Below are 26,595 nucleotides of genomic sequence, written 5' to 3' on the forward strand. Positions count from 1 at the left end.
ACAGTTCCTTCTGTATAAATGAGATGGTATTATTATTCAGTCTGGATAAAAAAAAAAAATAAAATAAAAATTTAATTAAAATAAAAAAAAAATAAAATTAAAATTAAAATAAAATTAAAAATAAAATAAAAATTAAAATTAAAATAAAAATAAAATAAAAATTAAAAAAAAATTAAAATCAAAATAAAATTAACATAAAATTAAAATAAAAATAAAATTAAAATAAAAATTAAAATAAAATTAAATTAACATAAAATTAAAATAAAAATAAAAATAAAAATAAAATTAAAAATAAAAATAAAATTAAAAATAAAATAAAATTAAAATAAAAATAAAAATAAAATTAAAATTAACATAAAATTAAAATAAAATTAAAATAAAATTAAAATTAAAATAAAAATAAATATAAAATTAAAATAAAAATAAATATAAAATTAAAATAAAATAAAAATAAAATTAAAAATAAAATAAAATAATAAAAATTAAAATAAAATTAAAATAAAAAAAAATTAAAATAAAAAAAAAAATAAATAATTGATATCCCGGATAAGACACTATGTTTCTTTTCTTTAATATTTAATTAATACTAATTTTAGCACGCAATTGAACTTGGCAAGTTTAAAAAGCCTGTTTAGAACACACATGCTGACATTCCTCTCAGAGTGAGTTGTCATAGCAACCCAGCTGTCTCAGCACAGTGAGCCTACTCCGCCCTCTCCAGGTGCAGCAACCAAAGGTCACTCAAGAGGCAGATGACTCACCAGGCTGGACTGTGAGCTTCAAAATACAAGCTGAAATGCATTTCTCACTATCAGGCTTGCAATGTGCACTGCTTACATTTCATCAATCATTTGGTAAAGGTTGCGGCAAGAACACTTTACACAATTTCCCCAGAAATTGTAGATTGTCTAGTTCTTATTCTTATTCTTATAGCCAAATTTGCCACGCTAACTCCTCCCACAGTTTTTACACTACAAAGACAAGTAATATATCAAAACGTGCGGATTGTTCCCGATCGGATTGCTATTACTTTGTGGAACGTTTCGCCGAATCGTTCAAGAAATATCGCGGTTTTTGTGGCGAAATTTTCCCATAGGAATGAATGGTGCATCTAGAGTGGCAGCAGAGCACAGCTAGAGTGTGCAAAGGAAAAATCAGAACATGATTTGTAAACTGCCATCACTCTGCCATTTTCAAGCCCACCTACACATATCTTATATCAAAACGTTCAGCTAACCCTGCTGTCACTAAAAATGTTCACGGCTAGGACATACTCCTGATAGTTTTCAGAATATGACCATTTGTTTGGACCTCACCCCTCCCATTGACTTTCATTGAAACTCCACTCTAGACACCAGACATTTTAAGGGACGTTTTTAAACTGCGACTGTGCCTTCATTTGTTATCTTTCAGAGACATACTATACATCAAACTGTAGGTCTTTTTCTTGTGATTGTCACAATATAAACCGTTTCACGGTAGCATTTATACTTTTAAAACTACAAGCGTTTGAAGATGGCAAACGCCAGTGAACTTGGCAAGTTTAAAAAGCCTGTTTAGAGCAGAGCTCATCACACACCTGTGACTGACTGAGGTAACAGGTGCAAGCAAAGGTCACTCAGGGGGCAGCTGAGTCACATTAGAGTGAGAAAGCTGCAGTGTGAAAGGAAAAATCAGAACATGATTTGTAAACTGCCATCACTCTTTCATTTTCAAGCCCACCTACACATATCTTATATCAAAACGTTCAGCTAACCCTGCTGTCACTAAAAATGTTCACGAATGCCAGTAGTGTACCGCGCTCCAATATATTCTACCTTATGTGATATAATGAATTCATAAGTGTACCACCGATAATCAAATAATTACATCAATTAATTATACTTAAATATATGATTTGTGTAAATATATAAAATAAATTAATTTATCAATGTGAAAAAACAAAAACTATGAATGCAAAATATAAATAAAAAATAAAAAATATTTGCAGTGGGAATGACAGTTCCTTCTGTATAAATGAGATGGTGTTATTATTCAGTCTGGATAAAAATAAAATAAAATTAAAATTAAAATAAAAAAATTAAAATTAAAATTAAAAATTAAATAAAAATAAAATTAAAAATAAAATTAAATTAAAATAAAATAAAAATAAAATTAAAATTAACATAAAATTAAAATTAACATAAAATTAAAATAAAAATAAAATTAAAATAAAAATAAAATAAAAATAAAATTAAAATAAAAATAAAAATAAAATTATAAATAAAATAAAATAAAATAATAAAAATTAAAATTAAAATAAAATTAAAAAAAAAAAAATTAAAATAAAAATAAAAATAAATAATTGATATCCCGGATAAGACACTATGTTTCTTTTCTTTAATATTTAATTAATACTAATTTTAGCACGCAATTGAACTTGGCAAGTTTAAAAAGCCTGTTTAGAACACACATGCTGACATTCCTCTCAGAGTGAGTTGTCATAGCAACCCAGCTGTCTCAGCACAGTGAGCCTACTCCGCCCTCTCCAGGTGCAGCAACCAAAGGTCACTCAAGAGGCAGATGACTCACCAGGCTGGACTGTGAGCTTCAAAATACAAGCTGAAATGCATTTCTCACTATCAGGCTTGCAATGTGCACTGCTTACATTTCATCAATCATTTGGTAAAGGTTGCGGCAAGAACACTTTACACAATTTCCCCAGAAATTGTAGATTGTCTAGTTCTTATTCTTATTCCGTTTCTTATTATAGCCATATTTGCCACGCTAACTCCTCCCACAGTTTTTACACTACAAATACAAGTAATATATCAAAACGTGCGGATTGTTCCCGATCGGATTGCTATTACTTTGTGGAACGTTTCGCCGAATCGTTCAAGAAATATCGCGGTTTTTTCGGCGAAATTTTCCCATAGGAATGCATTGAGCAGCAGAGCACAGCTAGAGTGTGCAAAGGAAAAATCAGAAAAATCAGAACATGATTTGTAAACTGCCATCACTCTTTCATTTTCAAGCCCACCTACACATATCTTATATCAAAACGTTCAGCTAACCCTGCTGTCACTAAACATGTTCACAGCTAAGCCATATTCCTGATAGTTTTCAGAATATGACCATTTGTTTGGACCTCATCCCTCCCATTGACTTTCATTGAAACTCCACTTTAGACACAAGACATTTTAAGGGACGTTTTTAAACTGCGACTGTGCCTTCATTTTTTATCTTTCAGAGACATACTATACATCAAAATTTAGGTCTGTTTCTTGTGATTGTCACAGTATAAACCTTTTCACGGTAGCATTTATACTTTTAAAACTACAAGCGTTTGAAAATGGCAATCGCCAGTGAACTTGGCAAGTTTAAATAGCCTGTTTAGAGCAGAGCTGTCACACACCTGTGACTGACTGAGGTAACAGGTGCAACCAAAGGTCACTCAGGGGGCAGCTGAGTCACATTAGAGTGAGAAAGCTACAGTGTGAAAGGAAAAATCAGAACATGATTTGTAAACTGCCATCACTATGTCATTTTCAAGCCCACCTACACATATCTTATATCAAAACGTTCAGCTAACCCTGCTGTCACTAAAAATGTTCACGGCTAGGACATACTCCTGATAGTTTTCAGAATATGACCATTTGTTTGCAAATAACCCCTCCCATTGACTTTCATTGAAACTTCACTCACAGCCACCTGAAATGTTAAGGGACGTTTTTAAACTGCGACTGTGCCTTCATTTTTAATATTGCAGAGACATACTATACATCAAAATTTAGGTCTGTTTCTTGTGATTGTCACAGTATAAACCTTTTCACGGTAGCATTTATACTTTTAAAACTACAAGCGTTTGAAGATGGCAATCGCCAGTGAATTTGGCAAGTTTGAGCACTGTGTTTAGAGCAGAGCTTGTCACACACCTGTGACTGACTGAGTCACAGGTGCACCAAAGGTCACTCAGGGGGCAGCTGAGTCACATTAGAGTGAGAAGTGAGAAAGCTGCAGTGTGGAAGGAAAAATCAGAACATGATTTGTAAACTGCCATCACTCTTTCATTTTCAAGCCAACCTACACATATCTTATATCAAAACGTTCAGCTAACCCTGCTGTCACTAAAAATGTTCACGAATGCCAGTAGTGTACCGCGCTCCAATATATTCTACCTTATGTGATATAATGAATTCATAAGTGTACCACCGATAATCAAATAATTACATCAATTAATTATACTTAAATATATGATTTGTGTAAATATATAAAATAAATTAATTTATCAATGTGAAAAAACAAAAACTATGAATGAAAAATATAAATAAAAAATAAAAAATATTTGCAGTGGGAATGACAGTTCCTTCTGTATAAATGAGATGGTGTTATTATTCAGTCTGGATAAAAATAAAATAAAATTAAAATTAAAAAAAATAAATAAAATAAAATTAAAATAAAAATAAAAATAAAATTAAAATTAAAATTAAAATTAAAATAAATAAAAATTATTTGCAGTGGGAATGACAGTTCCTTCTGTATAAATGAGATGGTATTATTATTCAGTCTGGATAAAAATAAAAATTAAATTAAAATTAAATTAAAAATAAAAATAAAATAAAAATAAAAATAAAAATAAAATTAAATTTAAAAAAAAAATTAAAATAAAAATAAAATTAACATAAAATTAAAATAAAAATAAAATTTAAAAAAAAATAAAAATAAAATTAAAATTAACATAAAATTAAAATAAAAATAAAAATTAAATTAAAAATAAAATTAAAAAAAAATTAAAATAAAATTAAAATTAACATAAAATTAAAATAAAAATAAAATAAAATAAAAATAAAATTAAAATTAACATAAAATTAAAATAAAAATAAAATTAAAAATAAAATAAAATAAAATAAAAATTAAAATTAAAATAAAAAAAAAATTAAAATAAAAATAAAAATAAATAATTGATATCCCGGATAAGACACTATGTTTCTTTTCTTTAATATTTAATTAATACTAATTTTAGCACGCAATTGAACTTGGCAAGTTTAAAAAGCCTGTTTAGAACAGGCATGCTGACATTCCTCTCAGAGTGAGTTGTCATAGCAACCCAGCTGTCTCAGCACAGTTAGCCTACTCCGCCCTCTCCAGGTGCAGCAACCAAAGGTCACTCAAGAGGCAGATGACTCACGAGGCTGGACTGTGAGCTTCAAAATACAAGCTGAAATGCATTTCTCACTATAAGGCTTGCAATGTGCACTGCTTACATTTCATCAATCATTTGGTAAAGGTTGCGGCAAGAACACTTTACACAATTTCCCCAGAAATTGTAGATTGTCTAGTTAAGTGTTCTTGCAAAGCAAGGAACACTTATTGTTATCTCACATATATATTCTTATTCTTATTCCGTTTCTTATTATAGCCATATTTGCCACGCTAACTCCTCCCACAGTTTTTACACTACAAATACAAGTAATATATCAAAACGTGCGGATTGTTCCCGATCGGATTGCTATTACTTTGTGGAACGTTTCGCCGAATCGTTCAAGAAATATCGCGGTTTTTGCGGCAAAATTTTCCCATAGGAATGCATTGAGCAGCAGAGCACAGCTAGAGTGTGTAAAGGAAAAATCAGAAAAATCAGAACATGATTTGTAAACTGCCATCACTCTTTCATTTTCAAGCCCACCTACACATATCTTATATCAAAACGTTCAGCTAACCCTGCTGTCACTAAAAATGTTCACGGCTAAGCCATATTCCTGATAATTTTCACAATATGACCATGTGTTTGCACCTCACCCCTCCCATTGACTTTCATTGAAACTCCACTTTAGACACAAGAAATTTTAAGGGACGTTTTTAAACTGCGACTGTGCCTTCATTTTTTATCTTTCAGAGACATACTATACATCAAAATTTAGGTCTGTTTCTTGTGATTGTCACAATATAACCCTTTTCACGGTAGCATTTATACTTTTAAAACTACAAGCGTTAGAAAATGGCAATCGCCAGTGAACTTGGCAAGTTTAAATAGCCTGTTTAGAGCAGAGCTTGTCACACACCTGTGACTGACTGAGGTAACAGGTGCAAGCAAAGGTCACTCAGGGGGCAGCTGAGTCACATTAGAGTGAGAAAGCTGCAGTGTGAAAGGAAAAATCAGAACATGATTTGTAAACTGCCATAACTATGTCATTTTCAAGCCCACCTACACATATCTTATATCAAAACGTTCAGCTAACCCTGCTGTCACTAAAAATGTTCACGGCTAGGACATACTCCTGATATTTTTCAGAATATGACCATGTGTTTGCACCTCACCCCTCCCATTGACTTTCATTGAAACTCCACTCTAGATACCTGACATTTTAAGGGACGTTTTTAAACTGCGACTGTGCCTTCATTTTTAATATTGCAGAGACATACTATATATCAAAATTTAGGTCTTTTTCTTGTGATTGTCACAATATAAACCTTTTCACGGTAGCATTTATACTTTTAAAACTACAAGCGTTTGAAAATGGCAATCGCCAGTGAACTTGGCAAGTTTAAATAGCCTGTTTAGAGCAGAGCTTGTCACACACCTGTGACTGACTGAGGTAACAGGTGCAAGCAAAGGTCACTCAGGGGGCAGCTGAGTCACATTAGAGTGAGAAAGCTACAGTGTGGAAGGAAAAATCAGAACATGATTTGTAAACTGCCATCACTCTTTCATTTTCAAGCCCACCTACACATATCTTATATCAAAACGTTCAGCTAACCCTGCTGTCACTAAAAATGTTCACGCATGCCAGTAGTGTACCGCGCTCCAATATATTCTACCTTATGTGATATAATGAATTCATAAGTGTACCACCGATAATCAAATAATTACATCAATTAATTATACTTAAATATATGATTTGTGTAAATATATAAAATAAATTAATTTATCAATGTGAAAAAACAAAAACTATGAATGAAAAATATAAATAAAAAATAAAAAATATTTGCAGTGGGAATGACAGTTCCTTCTGTATAAATGAGATGGTGTTATTATTCAGTCTGGATAAAAATAAAAATAAAATAAAAATTAAATTAAAATAAAAAAAAAAAAATAAAATTAAAATAAAATTAAAAATAAAAATAAAAATTAAAATAAAAATAAAATTAAAATTAAAAAAAAAAATTAAATAAAAATAAAATTAACATAAAATTAAAATAAAAATAAAATTAAAATAACATAAAATAAAAATAAAAATAAAATTAAAATAAAAATAAAATTAAAAATAAAATTAAAATAAAATAAAAATAAAATTAAAATTAACATAAAATTAAAATTAACATAAAATTAAAATAAAAATAAAATTAAAATAAAAATAAAAAAAAAATTAAAATTAACATAAAATTAAAATTAAAATAAAAATAAAATTAAAAATAAAATAAAATAAAAATTAAAATTAAAATAAAAATAAAATTAAAATTTAAAAAAAAATTAAATAAAAATAAAATTAACATAAAAATAAAATTAAAATAAAAATAAAATTAAAATAAAAATAAAATAAAAATAAAATAAAAATAAAATTAAAATTAACTTAAAATTAAAATAAAAAAAAAATTAAAATAAAAATTAAAATAAATAATTGATATCCCGGATAAGACACTATGTTTCTTTTCTTTAATATTTAATTAATACTAATTTTAGCACGCAATTGAACTTGGCAAGTTTAAAAAGCCTGTTTAGAACAGTCATGCTGACATTCCTCTCAGAGTGAGTTGTCATAGCAACCCAGCTGTCTCAGCACAGTGAGCCTACTCCGCCCTCTCCAGGTGCAGCAACCAAAGGTCACTCAAGAGGCAGATGACTCACGAGGCTGGACTGTGAGCTTCAAAATACAAGCTGAAATGCATTTCTCACTATCAGGCTTGCAATGTGCCCTGCTTACATTTCATCAATCATTTGGTAAAGGTTGCGGCAAGAACACTTTACACAATTTCCCCAGAAATTGTAGATTGTCTAGTTCTTATTTTTATTCCGTTTCTTATTATAGCCATATTTGCCACGCTAACTCCTCCCACAGTTTTTACACTACAAAGACAAGTAATATATCAAAACGTGCGGATTGTTCCCGATCGGATTGCTATTACTTTGTGGAACGTTTCGCCGAATCGTTCATGAAATATCGCGGTTTTTGTGGCGACATTTTCCCATAGGAATGCATTGAGCAACTAGAGTGAGAAGTGACAAATCTAGAGTGTAGAAGGAAAAATCAGAACATGATTTGTAAACTGCCATCACTCTGCCATTTTCAAGCCCACCTACACATATCTTATATCAAAACGTTCAGCTAACCCTGCTGTCACTAAAAATGTTCACGGCTAGGACATACTCCTAAAAGTTTTCACAATATGACCATTTGTTTGGACCTCACCCCTCCCATTGACTTTCATTGAAACTCCACTTTAGACACCAGAAATTTTAAGGGACGTTTTTAAACTGCGACTGTGCCTTCATTTTTTATCTTTCAGAGACATACTATACATCAAAATTTAGGTCTGTTTCTTGTGATTGTCACAGTATAAACCTTTTCACGGTAGCTTTTATACTTTTAAAACTACAAGCGTTTGAAGATGGCAATCGCCAGTGAACTTGGCAAGTTTAAATAGCCTGTTTAGAGCAGAGCTTCTCACACACCTGTGACTGACTGAGGTGACAGGTGCAAGCAAAGGTCACTCAGGGGGCAGCTGAGTCACATTAGAGTGAGAAAGCTACAGTGTGAAAGGAAAAATCAGAACATGATTTGTAAACTGCCATAACTATGTCATTATCAAGCCCACCTACACATATCTTATATCAAAACGTTCAGCTAACCCTGCTGTCACTAAAAATGTTCACAGCTAGGACATACTCCTGATAGTTTTCACAATATGACCATTTGTTTGGACCTCACCCCTCCCATTGACTTTCATTGAAACTCCACTCTAGATACCTGACATTTTAAGGGACGTTTTTAAACTGCGACTGTGCCTTCATTTTTAATATTGCAGAGACATACTATACATCAAAATTTAGGTCTGTTTCTTGTGATTGTCACAGTATAAACCTTTTCACGGTAGCATTTATACTTGTAAAACTACAAGCGTTTGAAGATGGCAATCGCCAGTGAATTTGGCAAGTTTGAGCACTGTGTTTAGAGCAGAGCTTGTCACACACCTGTGACTGACTGAGTCACAGGTGCACCAAAGGTCAATCAGGGGGCAGCTGAGTCACATTAGAGTGAGAAGTGAGAAAGCTGCAGTGTGGAAGGAAAAATCAGAACATGATTTGTAAACTGCCATCACTCTTTCATTTTCAAGCCCACCTACACATATCTTATATCAAAACGTTCAGCTAACCCTGCTGTCACTAAAAATGTTCACGAATGCCAGTAGTGTACCGCGCTCCAATATATTCTACCTTATGTGATATAATGAATTCATAAGTGTACCACCGATAATCAAATAATTACATCAATTAATTATACTTAAATATATGATTTGTGTAAATATATAAAATAAATTAATTTATCAATGTGAAAAAACAAAAACTATGAATGAAAAATATAAATAAAAAATATTTGCAGTGGGAATGACAGTTCCTTCTGTATAAATGAGATGGTGTTATTATTCAGTCTGGATAAAAATAAAAATGAAATAAAAATAAACTAAAAATAAAAATAAAAATAAACATAAACATAAAAATAAAATAAAAAAAAAAAAAAAAAAAAATGAAAATGAAAATAAAAAAGAAAATAAAAATAAAATAAAAATAAAAATTAAAATTAAAATTAAAATAAAATAAAAATAAACATAAAAATAAAATTAAAATAAACATAAACATAAAATAAAAATAAAATTAAAATTAAAATAAAATGAAAAAGAAAATAAAAATAAAAATAATAAAAATAAAAATGAAAATAAAAATAAAATTAAAAATTAATAATTGATATCCCGGATAAGACACTATGTTTCTTTTCTTTAATATTTAATACTAATTTTAGCACGCAATTAATTAATTAATTCGTAATTAATTTGTAATATTTTGTTATTTATATATTTTTCACATATATTTTTTTATAATTTTTTATGTATGATATCAATTAACAATAGAGTTTATATATAGAAAAAAAACTCCTAGTGGCTCACAAGTAACTATCCAACTTTTTATAAAAATGTTCACGGCTAGGACATACTCCTGATAGTTTTCACAATATGACCATTTGTTTGCACCTCACCCCTCCCATTGACTTTCATTGAAACTCCACTTTAGACACCAGAAATTTTAAGGGACGTTTTTAAACTGCGACTGTGCCTTCATTTTTTATCTTTCAGAGGCATACTATACATCAAAATTTAGGTCTGTTTCTTGTGATTGTCACATATGAATAACACAAATATATGACACATTTAAATTTCAACCTGTAAATACAAAATTTCCATGACAGTTGGAACAACTTCGCCAACACGGCCTGTATGCCAAGGCTGACAAGTGCTGTTTTGAAAAGCGTAGCATTTCTTTTTTAGGACTGACCATCTCCACCACAGGAGTGGCCATGGATCCCCAAAAAATCTCGGCTATCTTGGATTGGCCAGTGCCCACTGATAAAAAGGCTATTCAGCGGTTCGGCTTCGCCAATTTTTATAGAAGATTCATAAAGAACTTTTCAGGTCTGGTATCCCCCATCACCCAGCTGACTAGGCAGGGGGTCCGCTTCCAGTGGACACCTGAAGCGCAGGTAGCATCTGAAGCATTAAAGAAATTGTTCACCGCAGCTCCTATCCTCAGCCACCCGGATCCTCCCTTACCTTACATCCTGGAGGTAGACACATCCGAGAACGCAGTAGGGGCAGTCCTGTCTCAAAGGAAGGACATTAAGGAGCTCATGCACCCAGTGGCCTTGTTTTCTAGGAAACTTACCACTGTGGAAAGGAACTATGATATCGGGGATCGGGAGCTCCTGGCAATCAAGGTGGTGCTAGAGGAGTGGAGGTACCTGCTAGAGGGGGCTATACACCCAATATTAATCTTCACGGACCACAAGAACTTAGAATATTTGAGAACGGCGAAGCGCTTAAAACCACGTCAGGCCAGGTGGGCACTTTTCTTTTCGAAATTTACATTCCACATCACCTAAAGGCCAGGGTCAAAAAATACAAAGCCCGATGCGCTCTCCCGCATGTTTGAGGACCCTGAAGAGATCCCCAAACCGATACTATCCTGTCCTCAGGGAATTTCCTAGTCCTCCAAACCGAGCTCCGTTCCAAACTGCAAACCGCATCCGTAGGAATGCCAAGTCCACCCGGTGTTCCCTTACTGAATAGGGAGGGGCTTTTTTGGAAGGAAGATCAGATCGTGGTACCCGAGGAGGCCCGTACTTTGGTACTGGGCTATTGCCAAGTTCACCCGTTAGCAGGGAATTTCGGAGTACGTAAGACCCTAGAGCTATTACAACGTACATTCTGCTGGCCAAATATGGTCAAGGATTATGAGGTATATGTTAGAACCTGTGCCATTTGCCAAAGGAACAAGTCTACTAGGAACAAGGCCTGGTAATTAAGCTGTCATTTTCATCAGCTTATCACCCACAGTTTAAGAGCAGGTTAGTTGCAAATAGATTGGGAAAAGTCTTAAATATTCATGCTATGCACACAGCTATTAGACACATAAGATCAAACAAGCTAATAAAAGTGGCCAGAGTGCTTGCCATTGTACTGAATGGGGAAAATGTGTATATTAACACAGGACACAGAACACAGGATGAGAATACAAATATAGCAGAGCACAAGTGAGGATACCTGGGCAGAGCATAAGGGGGAATACAAAGATAGCAGAGCACAAGTGAGGATACCTGGGCAGAGCACAAGGGAGAATACATGGGATAGAGCACAGGTCAGGATAAGTGGGACAGAACACAGGTTGCATGGAAGCTACCTAGTTGCATATTATAGATTGGACATATGCTGGATGCTGTAGTATCTCTATGCTTGATATGAAGTATCTTAAATGGGACTTTGAGAGCTGTTGTTCGTTGTAATCTTTACAAATATTCAACTGAATTTCTGTCATCTGTAACAAATATCTTTATCCAAATAAATGCATCTCTCTGGAAAAGGACTATTGGTTGCTGTGGGAATAGTACATATATAAATACACCCTGGTCATCTAGAGAAGGGCTGGATCTCCATGCTTGATATGAAGTATCATTATAATAAGACAACAAGTCTGAGGTCCTGTTTTTGAATTATAGTAGTAATTTGGGCAAGTGATGTTGCTGTGCAGCGTCTGCCTGAGTGATAGAAGCATGTTTTTCATGCATATTTCGGAAATAGGTTGGTCAGACACAGAGATCGTCTCTATTAATGGAAAATCAGCAGTATTCTGAGGGGATGGATGGATGAGGGTCTGGTAACAGGTGTAGCGTCTGTGTCCCAGCGTGGACGTGATTTCGCTGGGCTGCTTGTTGTGGGGGAGAGGGGGGGAGATGACTCACCAGAGTCCCCTGGATAGAGCGGGTACTGCAGCCTGGGATCTGTCTGCTGGCTCCTGTCATCCTCCTCAGATCTGCCTGCTCCGTTCACAGAGCCGGCGCCATCTTGTGTCCCTGCCTGAATGGCAGGGAAGAAATGTGTCAGCTTCCCCAGCTGTCCCAGGGTTTTTCTGCGGTGGGGCATAGCTGGGGAGGGTTGCGCACCTCTGCCCTTGCACTCTGCTGTGTTTGTTTCCCTCGGGGCCAGTGTGAGCCACTTTGGATCTGGCGGATGGATGGAGCGGGTCTCACTGCACGTCCATGCAGGGCCAGCCGCGCATGCGCCCTCGGTTTAGTAACATTTTAAAACAGGAACTATGTTCTAAAGTCCAGGAACAGTGGAAGTTGTGCTTGGGACATGTTTAGAACACAAGCCCGGGAATTATAAAAAAAATTACTCTTGCAGCACTGCAAGGGTTAAATAGATGAATGCTTATTAAGTTTAGGGGATGAGGAAAGTGTATTACTCCCCTTACCCCTTGCTCTGGTAGGCTCCCTCCATCTGGTCCACTAAAGCCTCTGTTATAAGACACTCTGGGCTGCAGTCACACAATCACATCATCAAGTACAATTTAGGACCAACAGGGCTGGTGCTTCCACTAGGCAGCTGCTTGGACCCACTGCCACCTAGGGGAACCTGGGCGCAGCACAGGCAAGCATTCTCTGTGTGGCCTATGGACCTCTTGTATAAATTTTTCATTTCTCTGCAAAGTCCCCCTCTTCTCATACACAGGGAATGAGGAAGAAATTATGATGTCTTTACACTGCACAATCATCTCACAGCCTGTCGACACACATGACCATTTAGTACATACAGTATATATAGCAGGTGAAGTGATGACATTAGCCCAGAACTTTAGGCAGTCAGCAGTCTCTGATCAGAGGATCGTTCCGTACAACTCTGATACACACACTGGCACACACGATCCTCCAGCTGTAACAGGGAGCCAGCTAGTGACGGAATGGTGCGCACCCAGAACTGGCTCTGCCTTGAGCCAATTATGTGAGCAGGATGATTTGGGCCTGATGTGTATGAGAGGGAAGCGGTGTAGTGCTGGGAGGCCACCCGTCCTCATTAAGAGCTGCAGCCTGGACTCTGCACGCCGGTAGGAGCAGTCAGAGATGAGCCGAGCCTAGGAGGATGGTGGGTCATGGTGGTGATGGGAGAAGGAGGGGGGCAGAGAATGGTCGGGGTGAGGGGAGCGGATGCTGATTGATCATGTGGGATGCCACCACATCATAAATGATCCTTCAGCTGAGGGGAGGGGCGACAGAGGGGGAGGAAGAAAGGACAGAGGAAGATGCAGAGTGTCTGTGGCCAGTGTAGCAGCTGAGCTGCCACTCCTTCCAGTGTTCCTCTCAGACTCAGTCCCTTACTGCAAGCTGGCTGTCGGCTGCTGATCACCGTCGAATTTTGTAACTCTGTATTTTTTTCTCTCTGATTGGTTAATACAGTTACTTTATATTTGGTCAATATATATTTTGTCTTTAATATTGGTGCTGCTGACATCGTATGGCACTTATTTTTGCAAATTAAAAGAAATTTAGCAGTTTCATGTTTCATGCTGTAGCACTACCCCTGTAGGGGCCACTGGTATTAACTGGCTATTCCCTTAAAGTACAGAGGCTGCCCACCATGCAAGCACCAGTCCATTCATGTCAGCTCCAATAATACAATCTAGGAAATTTATTTTTAAGATTTATTGCTTGAAAAAACTTTGACAGTAGAGAGGTTAGGGCATGGGATACTCCAAAATGATTAACAAATAGCAATTAGAGAACATCTTTTTCCTTAGGTACTTGTGAATATGGACAGTCTAAAGTCCCACAGCTAAAGACCATAAGGCAAGTGTCTTTGGCATTTGTTTATCTTACACCTATGCACAACTACTGGTAGCCAATGCAATTTCCAGAACACTGTGCAGTGTCCCCAGGTGTCAGGAATGGACTGGCCAGCAATAGTGGGACTCACCTGCCTTATGAGATGCAGTACCAGGGCTGGCCAGCGGGTGCTCCCAGCAATCAGAGACTCAACCTTGCAGCCAGTCAAACACCTGGAACTAATTATACTGGTGTATTTAAGGGATGGCCAGACCTGCAGACTCTGCCTTGGTGTGTGTTTTTCCTGGGCCCTGTATCTTGTAAACCTGCGTTCCTGTTCCTGTCTTGTTGCTGACCCTGCTTGATTCTGACCTCTGCTGACTTCTCCTGTTCTGATCCCCAGCTTGTGACCCTGACCATCCCTCTGCCTGACCCTCTGTACCACGCTGCCCGCTACCTGCTGAACCTGGCCTGTGACCCCGACCATTCTCCGCTTGCTCCCCCTGTACCTACCTGCCCGATTGATATTGACCCGGCCTGCCTGACGACGCTTGCATTGTATGTACTGTTATCTGTGGGTGGCTGGTTTGGTTTGTTTGCACTGTGTTATGTTTTAGTATTGCACTGCGTTTATGTTTGTATTGTTAGTGTTAATAAATTATATTGTTTATAACATATCTGAAGTCTGCGTTTCCCTGCGTCAGTCACATACCTCTGGTCACACCCGGGAGCCCTGACATTACACCAAGGCCAATCCTGACCAGAAGTGGCTGCACAGGGAAGCCATCTTGGCTTGTTGCTGGGAAGGATGGATCTTGATGAGGTTGTGTATTTATATCTGCTAGTGTTTGATGACAGAGAGTATGCTTATCAAACTCTGAAGGAGTATCCCCGGGATCAACTACTAGAATGTATACGGCTCGCTCATGTTCTAGTAGATCAGGGCACAGAATTCTCTGAGGTGCAGCCATTGATTCAGATTTGTGCGGAGTTGGTTTCATCTGGTACCCCCGAATGCAGGGATGAATTTTTGCCACCATTTAGTGCTGACCAGGTAGAGTCCCTGGTATGGTTATTAGAGGATGATGTGGATTGCTTCTTGGAGCATTATGCTGCATGTTCACCACAGACACTAAGAGATTGTATAAACGCAGTGCAGTCTTTGATCAGACAGGCTTTGTGTAAGCTCAGCTTTGTTCAACCCATACTGCAGACATGGACAGATTTGTTGCACCCAACCTCAGTCAGCTTACAAAAACCCAGTCCTGCTTCTAATCTATTTCCTCAAAGCTCTATTCCTGCATTCCCAACAGCTCCTCCTGCCCTGCTATCTACCGTATGTCAGTACCCTGTTCCCACTCGCTGCACCTATCCTGCCTTTAACCCTGTAAAAAAGCCCTCTGTAGCAACTGCTCCCTCCTCTGTTCCATCCTCCAGCTCTTCTCTGTCTCCAGCTGCTCCATTCGTTTGCAGACCTGCATTTACTTGCAGTGCTCCAGTAGTTAAAACCAGAAAAAAGCGAAAATTCTTTCCAACCAGTACCATCCTGCCAGTATCCAAACCGGTCAGCCTGCCGTCTGAGAACCTGCCTTCCGTGGTTCAGCCTGATGCCTCTCTTCAACCTGATGCCTCTCTTCAGCCGGAAGCCTCTACTCAGCCGGAAGCCTCTACTCAGCCGGAAGCCTCTACTCAGCCGGAAGCCTCTACTCAGACGGAAGCCTCTACTCAGCCGGAAGCATCTACTCAGCCGGATGCCTCTACCCAGCATAATGAACTGATCCAGCCTGATGATCCTATTAGGCCAGTTGACTCGATGCCCGCTGTTGATCCAGATGATCCGGTACCTGAGCCGGTGCCCGCTGTCGTGCCTGGTGACTCGGTGCCCACTGCCTTGCCAGATGATGCGGTGCCCGCTGGCGAGCCAAATGACCTGATGCCTGGTGACCCGATGCCCGCAGTCTTGCCAGACGACTCGGTGCCCGCAGTCTTGCCAGACGACTCGGTGCCCGCTGTTCCGCCAGACTCGGTGCCCGCTGTTCCGCCAGACGACCCGGTGCCCGCAGTCTTGCCAGACGACTCGGTGCCCGCAGTCTTGCCAGACGACTCGGTGCCCGCAGTCTTGCCAGTTGACTCGGAGCCCACTGGCGTGCCTGGTGACTCGGTGCCCGCCGCTCCGCCTGGGGGCCCGAGACCTGTCGCTCCGCCTGGGGGTCCGGCGCCCGCCGCTCCGTCTGGGGGTCCGGCGCCCGCCGCTCCGCCTGGGGGCCTGAGACCTGTCGCTCCGCCTGGGGGCCTGAGACCTGTCGCTCCGCCTGGGGGCCTGAGACCTGTCGCTCCGCCTGGGGGCCTGAGACCTGTCGCTCCGCCTGGGGGCCTGAGACCTGTCGCTCCGCCTGGGGGCCTGAGACCTGTCGCTCCGCCTGGGGGTCCGGCGCCCGCCGCTCCGCCTGGGGGCCCGAGACCTGTCGCTCCGCCTGGGGGTCCGGTGCCCGCCGCTCCGCCTGGGGGCCCGAGACCTGTCGCTCCGCCGGGGGGCCCAGTGCCTGTCGCCCCGCCTGGGGGCCCGATGCCTGTCGCCCCGCCTGGTGGCCCGCTGCCTGCTGCTCCACCTGGTGGCCCGGTGCCTGCTGCTCCACCTGGTGGCCCCCTGCCTGCTGCTCCGCCTGGTGGCCCGCTGCCTGCTGCTTCGCCTGGTAATCCGATGTGCCTCTGCCCGGAGTCCAGCCCGATGTGCCTCTGCCCGGAGTCCAGCCCGATGTGCCTCTGCCCGGAGTCCAGCCCGATGTGCCTCTGCCCGGAGTCCAGTCCGATGTGCCTCTGCCCGGAGTCCAGCCCGATGTGCCTCTGCCCGGAGTCCAGCCCGATGTGCCTCTGCCCGATGTGCCTCTGCCCGATGTGCCCCTGCCCGGTGTGCCGCTGCCCGGAGTCCTGCCCGGTGTGCCGCTGCCCGGAGTCCTGCCCGGTGTGCCAGTCTTTGATATCCCGCCAGTTACCAGACCCGGGCGGTGGAACATTTTGCCCAGCTAGGACTGTTTGGAGCATCCTGAGGCCGCTCCTTGAGGGGGGGGTACTGTCAGGAATGGACTGGCCAGCAATAGTGGGACTCACCTGCCTTATGAGATGCAGTACCAGGGCTGGCCAGCGGGTGCTCCCAGCAATCAGAGACTCAACCTTGCAGCCAGTCAAACACCTGGAACTAATTATACTGGTGTATTTAAGGGATGGCCAGACCTGCAGACTCTGCCTTGGTGTGTGTTTTTCCTGGGCCCTGTATCTTGTAAACCTGCGTTCCTGTTCCTGTTCCTCTTCCTGTTCCTGTCTTGTTGCTGACCCTGCTTGATTCTGACCTCTGCTGACTTCTCCTGTTCTGATCCCCGGCTTGTGACCCTGACCATCCCTCTGCCTGACCCTCTGTACCACGCTGCCCGCTACCTGCTGAACCTGGCCTGTGACCCCGACCATTCTCCGCTTGCTCCCCCTGTACCTACCTGCCCGATTGATATTGACCCGGCCTGCCTGACGACGCTTGCATTGTATGTACTGTTATCTGTGGGTGGTTGGTTTGGTTTGTTTGCACTGTGTTATGTTTTAGTATTGCACTGCGTTTATGTTTGTATTGTTAGTGTTAATAAATTATATGGTTTATAACATATCTGAAGTCTGCGTTTCCCTGCGTCAGTCACATACCTCTGGTCACACCCGGGAGCCCTGACACCAGGACAGCTGCCACCTTCCAGCTTCCTGGAAACAGTCTAGTAAGTGAGACATTCCTGCTCCAGACCAGATCCTATTTGGTGAGGTTCTGCAATCTGCTTCTACCAAGATCCATCCAGGCCCTCAGCTCTGCTTCCGCTGAGGTCTCAAAAACTTCACAGAAGCAGCCCATCAGGCTTGGAATCCTTAAGGGGAGAGATAGCCCACCTCTCCAGTGATGTTGACTATTTTTTAACTGTCCAGCACCCTTGTGGGCACTCCTCCAGGGATTGATTAGAAAAAACAAAAAACAAAAAGAGTATGGGTTCCCCCTTAATATCTATGTCGGACCCTCATCCAGGATTAGGGCCTGACAAATATAAAGAGGAACCCTGCAGCAAATTAAAACAAAAAACGTGTGTGGGGTTCCCACTTAATATTCACATCAGATCCTAATTTGAGCGTGGTGCCTGATAGACTAGGAAAGGGAGGCAGTAAGCATGCTGCCCTGCTTCCTGAACCAGACCTGGTGAGGGTACCTTGTCAGGGAAGAGCCCTCTGGCAAAGAACTTTGTCCTGGTGTTGATGAGGAAAAGGGTCTCTTCCCAACAGTCCTGGCCTGTGGTTGTGGGGGCAGTGGTAAGGGGGCATATCAGAATCTGGAAGCCACTTTTAACATAATGGGGTCTCCAGATATCTGCCCCCCCCCCCCCCCACATCACAACTTAGAAAAATATTGGAAAATTGTTGGAATAAACACCTATTTTCAAAGAAAAACAAAAATCATCCGCTCCAAAAACAAAGCAGTCCTGCCGTACATATCTTCCCATAAGTCACAGCTTCAATGCCCGGCAAGACCCACATTTGCCACTTCTTCAGCCCCATATAACATTGCTGATGTCCTTGACGTACCCCTTTGTTTACATTTGTTACTCTTATATGCAGTTAAAGTGGTGAATGCAGGTCGGTGGGACTGCAAGCACAACGTTTTGTCACCATCGTGACCAGTGGGAGGATTTTATTTTGCACCTGCATAGCATTTCATGTGTGGAGTTATGTGGAAAAATGGACATGCTGCATAATTCTTTACATCTTTGCTCTGCACAACACACCAGCATTTTGGTGTGAACAGGGAACATATAAGACAATTGTTTTCTGTGTGTCCTTTGACTAGTAAAGCACAGGTCTGTGCACATGGAGTAGCAATGTTGACAGCAGCAGCAACACCAGAACAAAAGACCAAGAGAAACTGTTTGGACTTTTTTTGTAAAACAAATATAAAATTAATATAATTAAATTAGTGGTGTCTGTACTGGGAGTTTTGTAGCCTTCTGTGATCTAGGCCTGATTAATTTTAATATGAGCTAGTTCATATTGTCTGGGGACAGGTGGATAAGCTTCTCAGTCACAAATACTCCTGCTGTGCTTGAAGGCCAGTGCCTACTGGGCCCAGTGGCGTAAAAAGTGGACAAAGAGGAAGAGCCATGAGATACCAGCGTGAAGTCTTTCTCCTGCTGTTGTGCATCCAGTGCTCTATATATGAGGCGCTGCAGCATGCGTTGCAGCAGATACACTAGGGAGGGTGTTCCTCACCTCCACCTGCTCATGGCTCACCGTTTTTATTGACTTATCAAAAGGGGCCAAAATGGTACAAGCATACATGATGATCAGCAACTGGGTTGAAAAAAATGCAAGCTCCTCAGAACAAGTTTACATTGTATAAAATTGATTGCTGCAGCTGATACAGCCTCTTCAGCATGTGCAAGATGGAATTCCAGAACATGGGGTTTTACATGGCTGTTTTTGATGTAATATTTCTGCCAGGTAAACCATAGACAGGTAGAGGCAATGAAAATATTTGCAAACTCTCCTGGCCTTCCGTAGCAGTTCCTGGAATCCTAGGTACAGGAGTATGTGCTGTGCAATCGGGCTGAAATATGTACCCAGCAAGGCGCATGCGTGATCTTGTGGATGCTGTGGAGGAGGTGTCCCCTGTGAAGGGCTCACAGTAATGAGGAAGAGGTAGTAGACAGAAGTGCCAGGATCTCCCAAAAACAAGGCAACACCCCAAAGTTGAGTGATGTGCCCCTTGTTATAAACTTCCCAGCCACCACTTAATAAATTATATTTACTGCCCCAGTTACTGTTTACTAGACTAGATCTCAGTGGTCACTGGTGCCCCTTGCTGACAAAGTGGTACAGTGACAGAGACTTGATTTGCACCAAAAGAGGATTGAGGGCAGGGATGGCCTTGTTCAAAAAGTAATAGCGGCTGGGGATCAGTCACTGTGGGCAGCCAAAACCATGAAGTGGAAAAAAGAGGGCTATTTCCACCAGCTGGTATGTGAGCAGTTGAAATCCCTGCAGCTTTCCTAAGATAGCATTCAGATGTTGGCATGAGGTGGTTTAGTGACAGCATTATTTCTTCTCAAGCAACTAGGGAAGGGGAATCTGGTGTGAAAAGGTTACTGTTTGACGCGTTGGGTTGGGTTTTGGCAAGTACTGCTGAGGTCCCAGCCTTTGCTTCACAGTGTATGGCCCCATGACCCTCTTCTTTTCAATCAGTTGTGCAGTGCCATCCCTGCCTGTATTTGAGTTTGGTTGATGGTGTCATAAAGGGCAGGGGGCAGGCCAGATTACGTGGGAGGAATTGCAATGGAAACAGCTTTGTCAAACTAGTGGTCAGACACCATATGTGGGGGTGGTAACAGTTTTTATTCTTTGTTTTATTAAAAGCTCTTGTTGGTGGCTGCTCTGGGGTGTACACTGAAGTGCCCCTGCCTCCTTCAGCACATCGTTGCTCATTCAATTCTGCAACTCTTTTTTTCAAGTTCTAACTTGTTAAAGGAGGTAGCCTCAGGTGTTAAGACAAGCCTCAACCTCTTTTGCTTTGCTCTCTATTAACCATTTTTTACTGCCAGTTTTTCTGAGAACAAAATGAGAGCTCCTCCTGAAGGAAGGCAGAAATTGAGCACTCAGACAATTACATCTTCTCCAATTAAGCCTGCTGAGATATGGGGGGATGGGTAAATATATGAACGTAAAGATATTAAAGCGAGACATCAAAGAGAGATAGAAAACATAAGGAAAGCTGTGCAATGTTGTCATTTTCCAATGCTGCTTCTGTTTGCTACTGCAACAAGTCTAAAATGGAGTGCTCAAACAATACTGCCCACTCAAGTAGTAGCAGGTCTCAAGGATTCTGGCAGGATTAGTGGATGAGGAGAAAAAGGCACATCAACAATGCCAGCCTTTTATTTACATTACAAAAAAATGTGTTTTGGGGCTACTACTTTTGCCAAGCAAAGTGGGCCTAGTATGAAGAAATGTATTTTTCCCCACTGGAGCAAATTGGACCAAGCTTTATAGGTTTTTGTCGCCGATTCCGGCCCCCGTACGTCCCGACGCTCGCAGGGACCGGAACACAGAAGCCGGCATTGGCTGGAGGAGATGGCCAGGGACGCATCGCGGGAGCGAAGAACAAGGTAAGCACTGCAGGGAATCCCTGAGCAACGCCGCATGGTAAGCCCGAGTGTAGCTCGGGGTTACCGCTTTTGGTATGAAACTTTACCCTGAGCTACACTCGGGAATACTGCCCGGGAGGTTAAGAGCCGCTTTGTATTTTGGGTCCCCTGTTAGTTTTGAGCCTGTTTTAGAGCACAACCTCTGCTGACACCACTGTATACTCTTGACCAGGAGGACCCCCTGTTTTGAAACACAAAATAATCACAGTTTGAAGTAAAACAATATTCTGATTGTAGTCAGAGTAAAAGTAATGCAAGCATAAAACATAATTACTCTGGATAATTTAGTCAAAAGGAACTTACACAGTACCATGTGAACTATACACAATTGTCCTGCAGGACCGGAGTTTAAAGGTTAATTCCAGCCCTGAGATGTTTCTTTCCCAAGTGAGCTGAAATAGAGAATAAAGAGAAGTCAGGCTAACTCAATTATGGCTTCTCAATGACTAGAAAGAGGGTGCAGACTCTTGAAAAGGATTTACATGTAATTACACCTTTAGTATTACTCCCAAACATAGGAACAAATTCTTCTGCGTGCTTGATGGGGTCCTAGTTGGTGCACATTAGAGATCTTTGGATGAAAACAGAATCTCCTGACAAGAGTATAGTAGCAAGAAACTCTCCCCCTAGACTTATGGTAACATAACTAGGGAGGGTCTCTTTGTTGAATAAGATGTAGGCAAGGATTGATAAAATTGAGAAAGGGGTTGAAGAAAAGAGTCCTGTGGGGCAAAAACACTAAAACAGTACGCCTCAGCACTGAAACTGGCTAGGAAGTCTTTGTTTCAAAGTGACAAATTGTGATGGAATGTGTACTGAACTGAAGCAATTGAAAACAGCAGAATCTCTTGTAACGCAAGACATTTTGGGTTATGGAACCCTCTCACCCGGTCTACAGTCTTAGCAGAGTGAAAAACTGTCTTTCAGTTGGGGGGCCCCCTTGTTCTAATGGTCCCTCTGAGGAAGAAACCATGTCGATCATGACAACACAATCTGCCTTCCTGCAGGGTCAACGCCAGCGATCCCAGCAATCTGTAGTCCCCCTTTTAGGCAGTCTGTTGTGATCCGATCCAGCCTGAGTCCACGCCCTCACACAGTCTTTTTCCTCCCCAGGGAGTTCCTGAGCTCGGACTTATATGGGCTCCGGATAGTATAGGCTCCTGCCCCTTTTGACGGCTCTTCTGAGAAATGTTTGTTTTCAGCTTCTCTGGGGTGACTTTTCAACCTGACAAACTATGTAACTATGTAACTTGATAGCAACATGTGCCGCTGGTAAAACAACCTGAAAAGCCTTTTTTAACTGATATCATATAAACAATATACTAGATGAGAGATAAGGAAGATTGGGTTCTGCTGCTGTCTGTAAGCAAAGCAGATTGTAATAGAAAAAAAAAAAACAATTCCACAGCCCAAAACACCCAAACCTGTAATTTAAAAGATGTGTGTATTTTCAAAGTCACTCACAGCAGTGCTCAGCTTCCTATACTATTAGTTTGACAATAGGTTGCCCAACGACCCCATTTTTTTAATGAATTTGTTGAATTCTGAATAAGTTTCAGTTGATTTCCTTGTCAGGTTGCCAGCTCATTTTCTGAATAGAGCTCTTAGTATACATCACAGCTATCTTGAGGTCGCTTCTCACATGTATACAACACAGTTTCAGTGTTACCAGACACTGTGTTGCTAGTCCACTATTCAGTTCTTTTTAGCTCCAGTGATTTGCTTTCCCCATTTAGCAAACTCTGTCCTAAGAAGAAAAATCCAGGGCCCCCAGCCTTCCCTAAGCCTTGGTTAACACTGGATTCGACTTTGATATCAAAGTTGGATGGCAGTGCGACTTCAGGTGTGACTTCATAGACATCTGTGCGACTTCTAATTGGTGCAAATCAGACAAAGCCACTGATTAGAATAGTTCCTATTGCCAATCATTGCATGCGTTTTGTCATGCGATTTCAACGGTCAAATTGCATGACAATTTGCATCAGTGCAGGGGCGGACTGACCATTTGGAAACTTGGGCACTGCCTGAGGGCCCGGGGTCAGTAGGGGGCCCCATGAGATGCCCCTGGTACATTTTTCATAGGCTTTTTTGAGTTTGGGCAAGGACACAGGGGCCTCATGATCCCCTATTGCCCGGGGGGCCCCATGAGTTGTAAGTCTGCCCCTGCATCAGTGTGAACCAGGGCTTATTCTTACCTAAGCCCGATCTGATCAAGCGATGTGCACGAGAGCAGCGGCTCTCGTCACTGTTTCCCTTCACCCTGGGCAAATTGATAGCAATGGCTCCTGCTGCTGTCAATCAAATACTGTGCCGAGGGAGTGGGGGGTGGAGCCAAGCCGCCTGCTCTGTGTCAATAGACGCAGGCAGGGTGGCTTGGGAGCGAGCCCGCACGGGTGCTTTCCATGGAGGCACCTGCCGAAATAGAGGAGTGCTGTCGGGGGACCCCAGCAGAAGAGGATTGAGGCTGCTCTGTGCAAAACCACTGCACAGAGCAGGTAAGTATAACATGTTTGTTATTTTAATTTAAAAAAACCCAAAGATTTAATGTCGCTTTGAAACAAGAAAGGAGAGAGAGGAGTGCACACCTTATAGTGTAGCATGCATAAAAGAGTTTAATGGACAGAAAAAAAATCAGTGGTTGCATTCTCAAACAACTGTGAGGTATAGAGACTTGTCCGGTAGCTTGGAGGATAAGTTCAGTTAGTATATGAATTATTCAAGATCCTCGCCTTGGCTGCTGGCTGAGGAAAGCACGGGCTGAAGTTGAAATGAAACTGCTGGCAGAGATGGATGGAAAAATGTTATTAAATTTGGGTTACCCACCTGTAGATATTATATCCATATTGCCTTTTCACTCTCTGCATGTTTTTAATCATTGATTAGATACACATTATATTGCCAAACATATTGGGACACCCCTCCAAATCAATGGATTCAGGTGTTCCAATCACCTCTATGGCACCTCAAGCGTGGTACTGTGATAGGTTGCCACCTGTGCAATAAGTCCATCTGTGAAACTTACTATTACTATTGTTCTTATTATTATTATAATACAGGATTTATATAGCGGCAACAGTTTGCTCAGCGCTTTACAATATAATGGGACACAATACAGCATTGTTGCTGTATTGTGTCCCGTTATATTGTAAAGCACTGAGCAAACTGTTCAATAAACGCTGAGCAATACAGTTCAATACAATATGGTTGGAGCTTACAATCTAAGAGGGAGGGGCTAGTGGTACAAAAGGTAGTAACTGTGGGGGATGGACTGGTAGAGCAGAAGATTCCATTAATAGCTGAGGGCAGGACAGGCTTCCCTGAAGAGATAGGTTTTCAGAGATCGGTTAAAAGTGAGCAGAGTAGGCGATAGTCTGATAAATTGGGGTAGAGAGTTCCAGAGGATAGGGGAAGCTCTGGAGAAGTCCTGGAGATGAGCATGGGAGGAGGAGACAAGGGAGCTAGAGAGCGGGAGGTCGTGCGAGGAGCAGAGAGTACGGTTTGGGTGATATTTGGAGACAAGATTGGTGATGTAATTTGGGGCAGAGTTATAAATGGCTTTATATGTTATTGTTAACGTTTTGAATTTTATCCGTTGGGCAACGGGAAGCCAGTGGAGGGATTGGCAGAGAGGGGTGGCAGATACGGAACGGTTAATAAGATGGATGAGTCTGGCAGCAACATTCATGATAGACTGAACAGGGGATAGCCTGCGATGAGGTAGGCCAATGAAGAGGGAGTTACAATAGTCAAGGTGAGATATAACAAGAGAGTGAATAAGTTGCTTAGTAGTTTCCGAGGTTAAAACCAGCTGTATCTTGAAGATGTTGTGGAGGTGACGTCTACATGATTTGGACAGCGATTGGATTTGGGACTGAAAGGACAGATGGGAGTCTAGGATTACACCTAGTACCCTGGCATGAGGGGAGGGACTGATGGTTGTATTATTGGTCTTGATGGAGAAGTCAGGGGAAGGGGCAGGAGCTGGAGGGAATAGTAAGAGCTCAGTTTTGGAAAGATTGAGTTTGAGGAGGTGGAGTGACATCCATGCCGATATGTCACTTAGTAAGTTAGTAATGCGAGAGGAGACTGCAGGGGTAAGATGAGGAGTAGAAAGATAGATTTGTGTGTCATCAGCATAAAGCCATGGGAGTTTATCAAGTGACTAAGGGAGGAGGTGTAGCTGGAGAAGAGAAGGGGTCCAAGGACAGAATCTTGAGGGACCCCAACAGAAAGAGGGAGTGGAGAGGAGGAGCCAGAGTTATAGGTAAAGCTGAAGGAGCGCTGCGTAGGAGGAGAACCAGGAGAGAGCAGAGTCTCACAGGCCAAGAGAGTGGAGTTTTTTGAGGAGGAGGAGATGGTATCTGTAAGGAAAGGCCTGCCCATAGAGCAGGTAAAGCTCCATGGCACACAAATATGCGCATGTGTAGGGTTCTTGCAAGCCAAGCAGCTGTGCGGGCACTTGGGCAGAGGCGCATGCGGGCATTAATGACGCCTGTCATTAATGCTGGCGCCAAGAGGGCTATTTAAACGGTCTGCTGTGGTTATCTCATTGCCGTATGGTCTTTCCCCCTGCTCGTGTTTCCTGACTTCCATGATTGATTCCTGTTGCCAAACCAGCATGTTCCTGATCTCTGCTTGATTGCTTCCTGCCCTGACCTCTGGCTTGTCCTCGGATTATTCTTCTGCCCGCTCCTGTCTGATTGATCTTCTGTTGCTGAACCTGGCCTGTGACCTGACTACTCTTCCTCCTGCCGCTATAAGCCTGATCTGCCTCACCAATATCGAACCCGGCTCGTCTGACCCTGCATCCTCAGCACACGGTGCTCCGGCATCAGTCCCACACGGATATATCTGCACCCTGCTCTGGCCTGCAACTCATCAGCCCTCCAGCTGTTACCGGACTGATCTCAGGCACTCATACCCCACCGTGCTCCTGCGACCGCTGTCTCACTATCAGCAGTCCTTGAGCCGGAGTTGTACGGGAGGTCTGCCTCTTCATGTCAGGCTCACTATCCAGGTATGTGACAGTACATACG

At 41.4% G+C, this 26,595-nt stretch overlaps 1 protein-coding gene across 2 annotated transcripts in view; it reads right to left on the reverse strand.

Annotated features, from left to right (window-relative positions):
* PDZD4 (PDZ domain containing 4) overlaps window positions 1–26,595 on the reverse strand; it is a 470,425-nt gene that overhangs the window by 191,436 nt on the left and 252,394 nt on the right. The window lies entirely within an intron of this gene.

The sequence above is a fragment of the Staurois parvus genome, unplaced genomic scaffold (genome assembly GCF_062004578.1).
Source record: "Staurois parvus isolate SC_StPar_1 unplaced genomic scaffold, SC_StPar_1.0 ptg001272l, whole genome shotgun sequence".
Taxonomy (NCBI): domain Eukaryota; kingdom Metazoa; phylum Chordata; class Amphibia; order Anura; family Ranidae; genus Staurois; species Staurois parvus.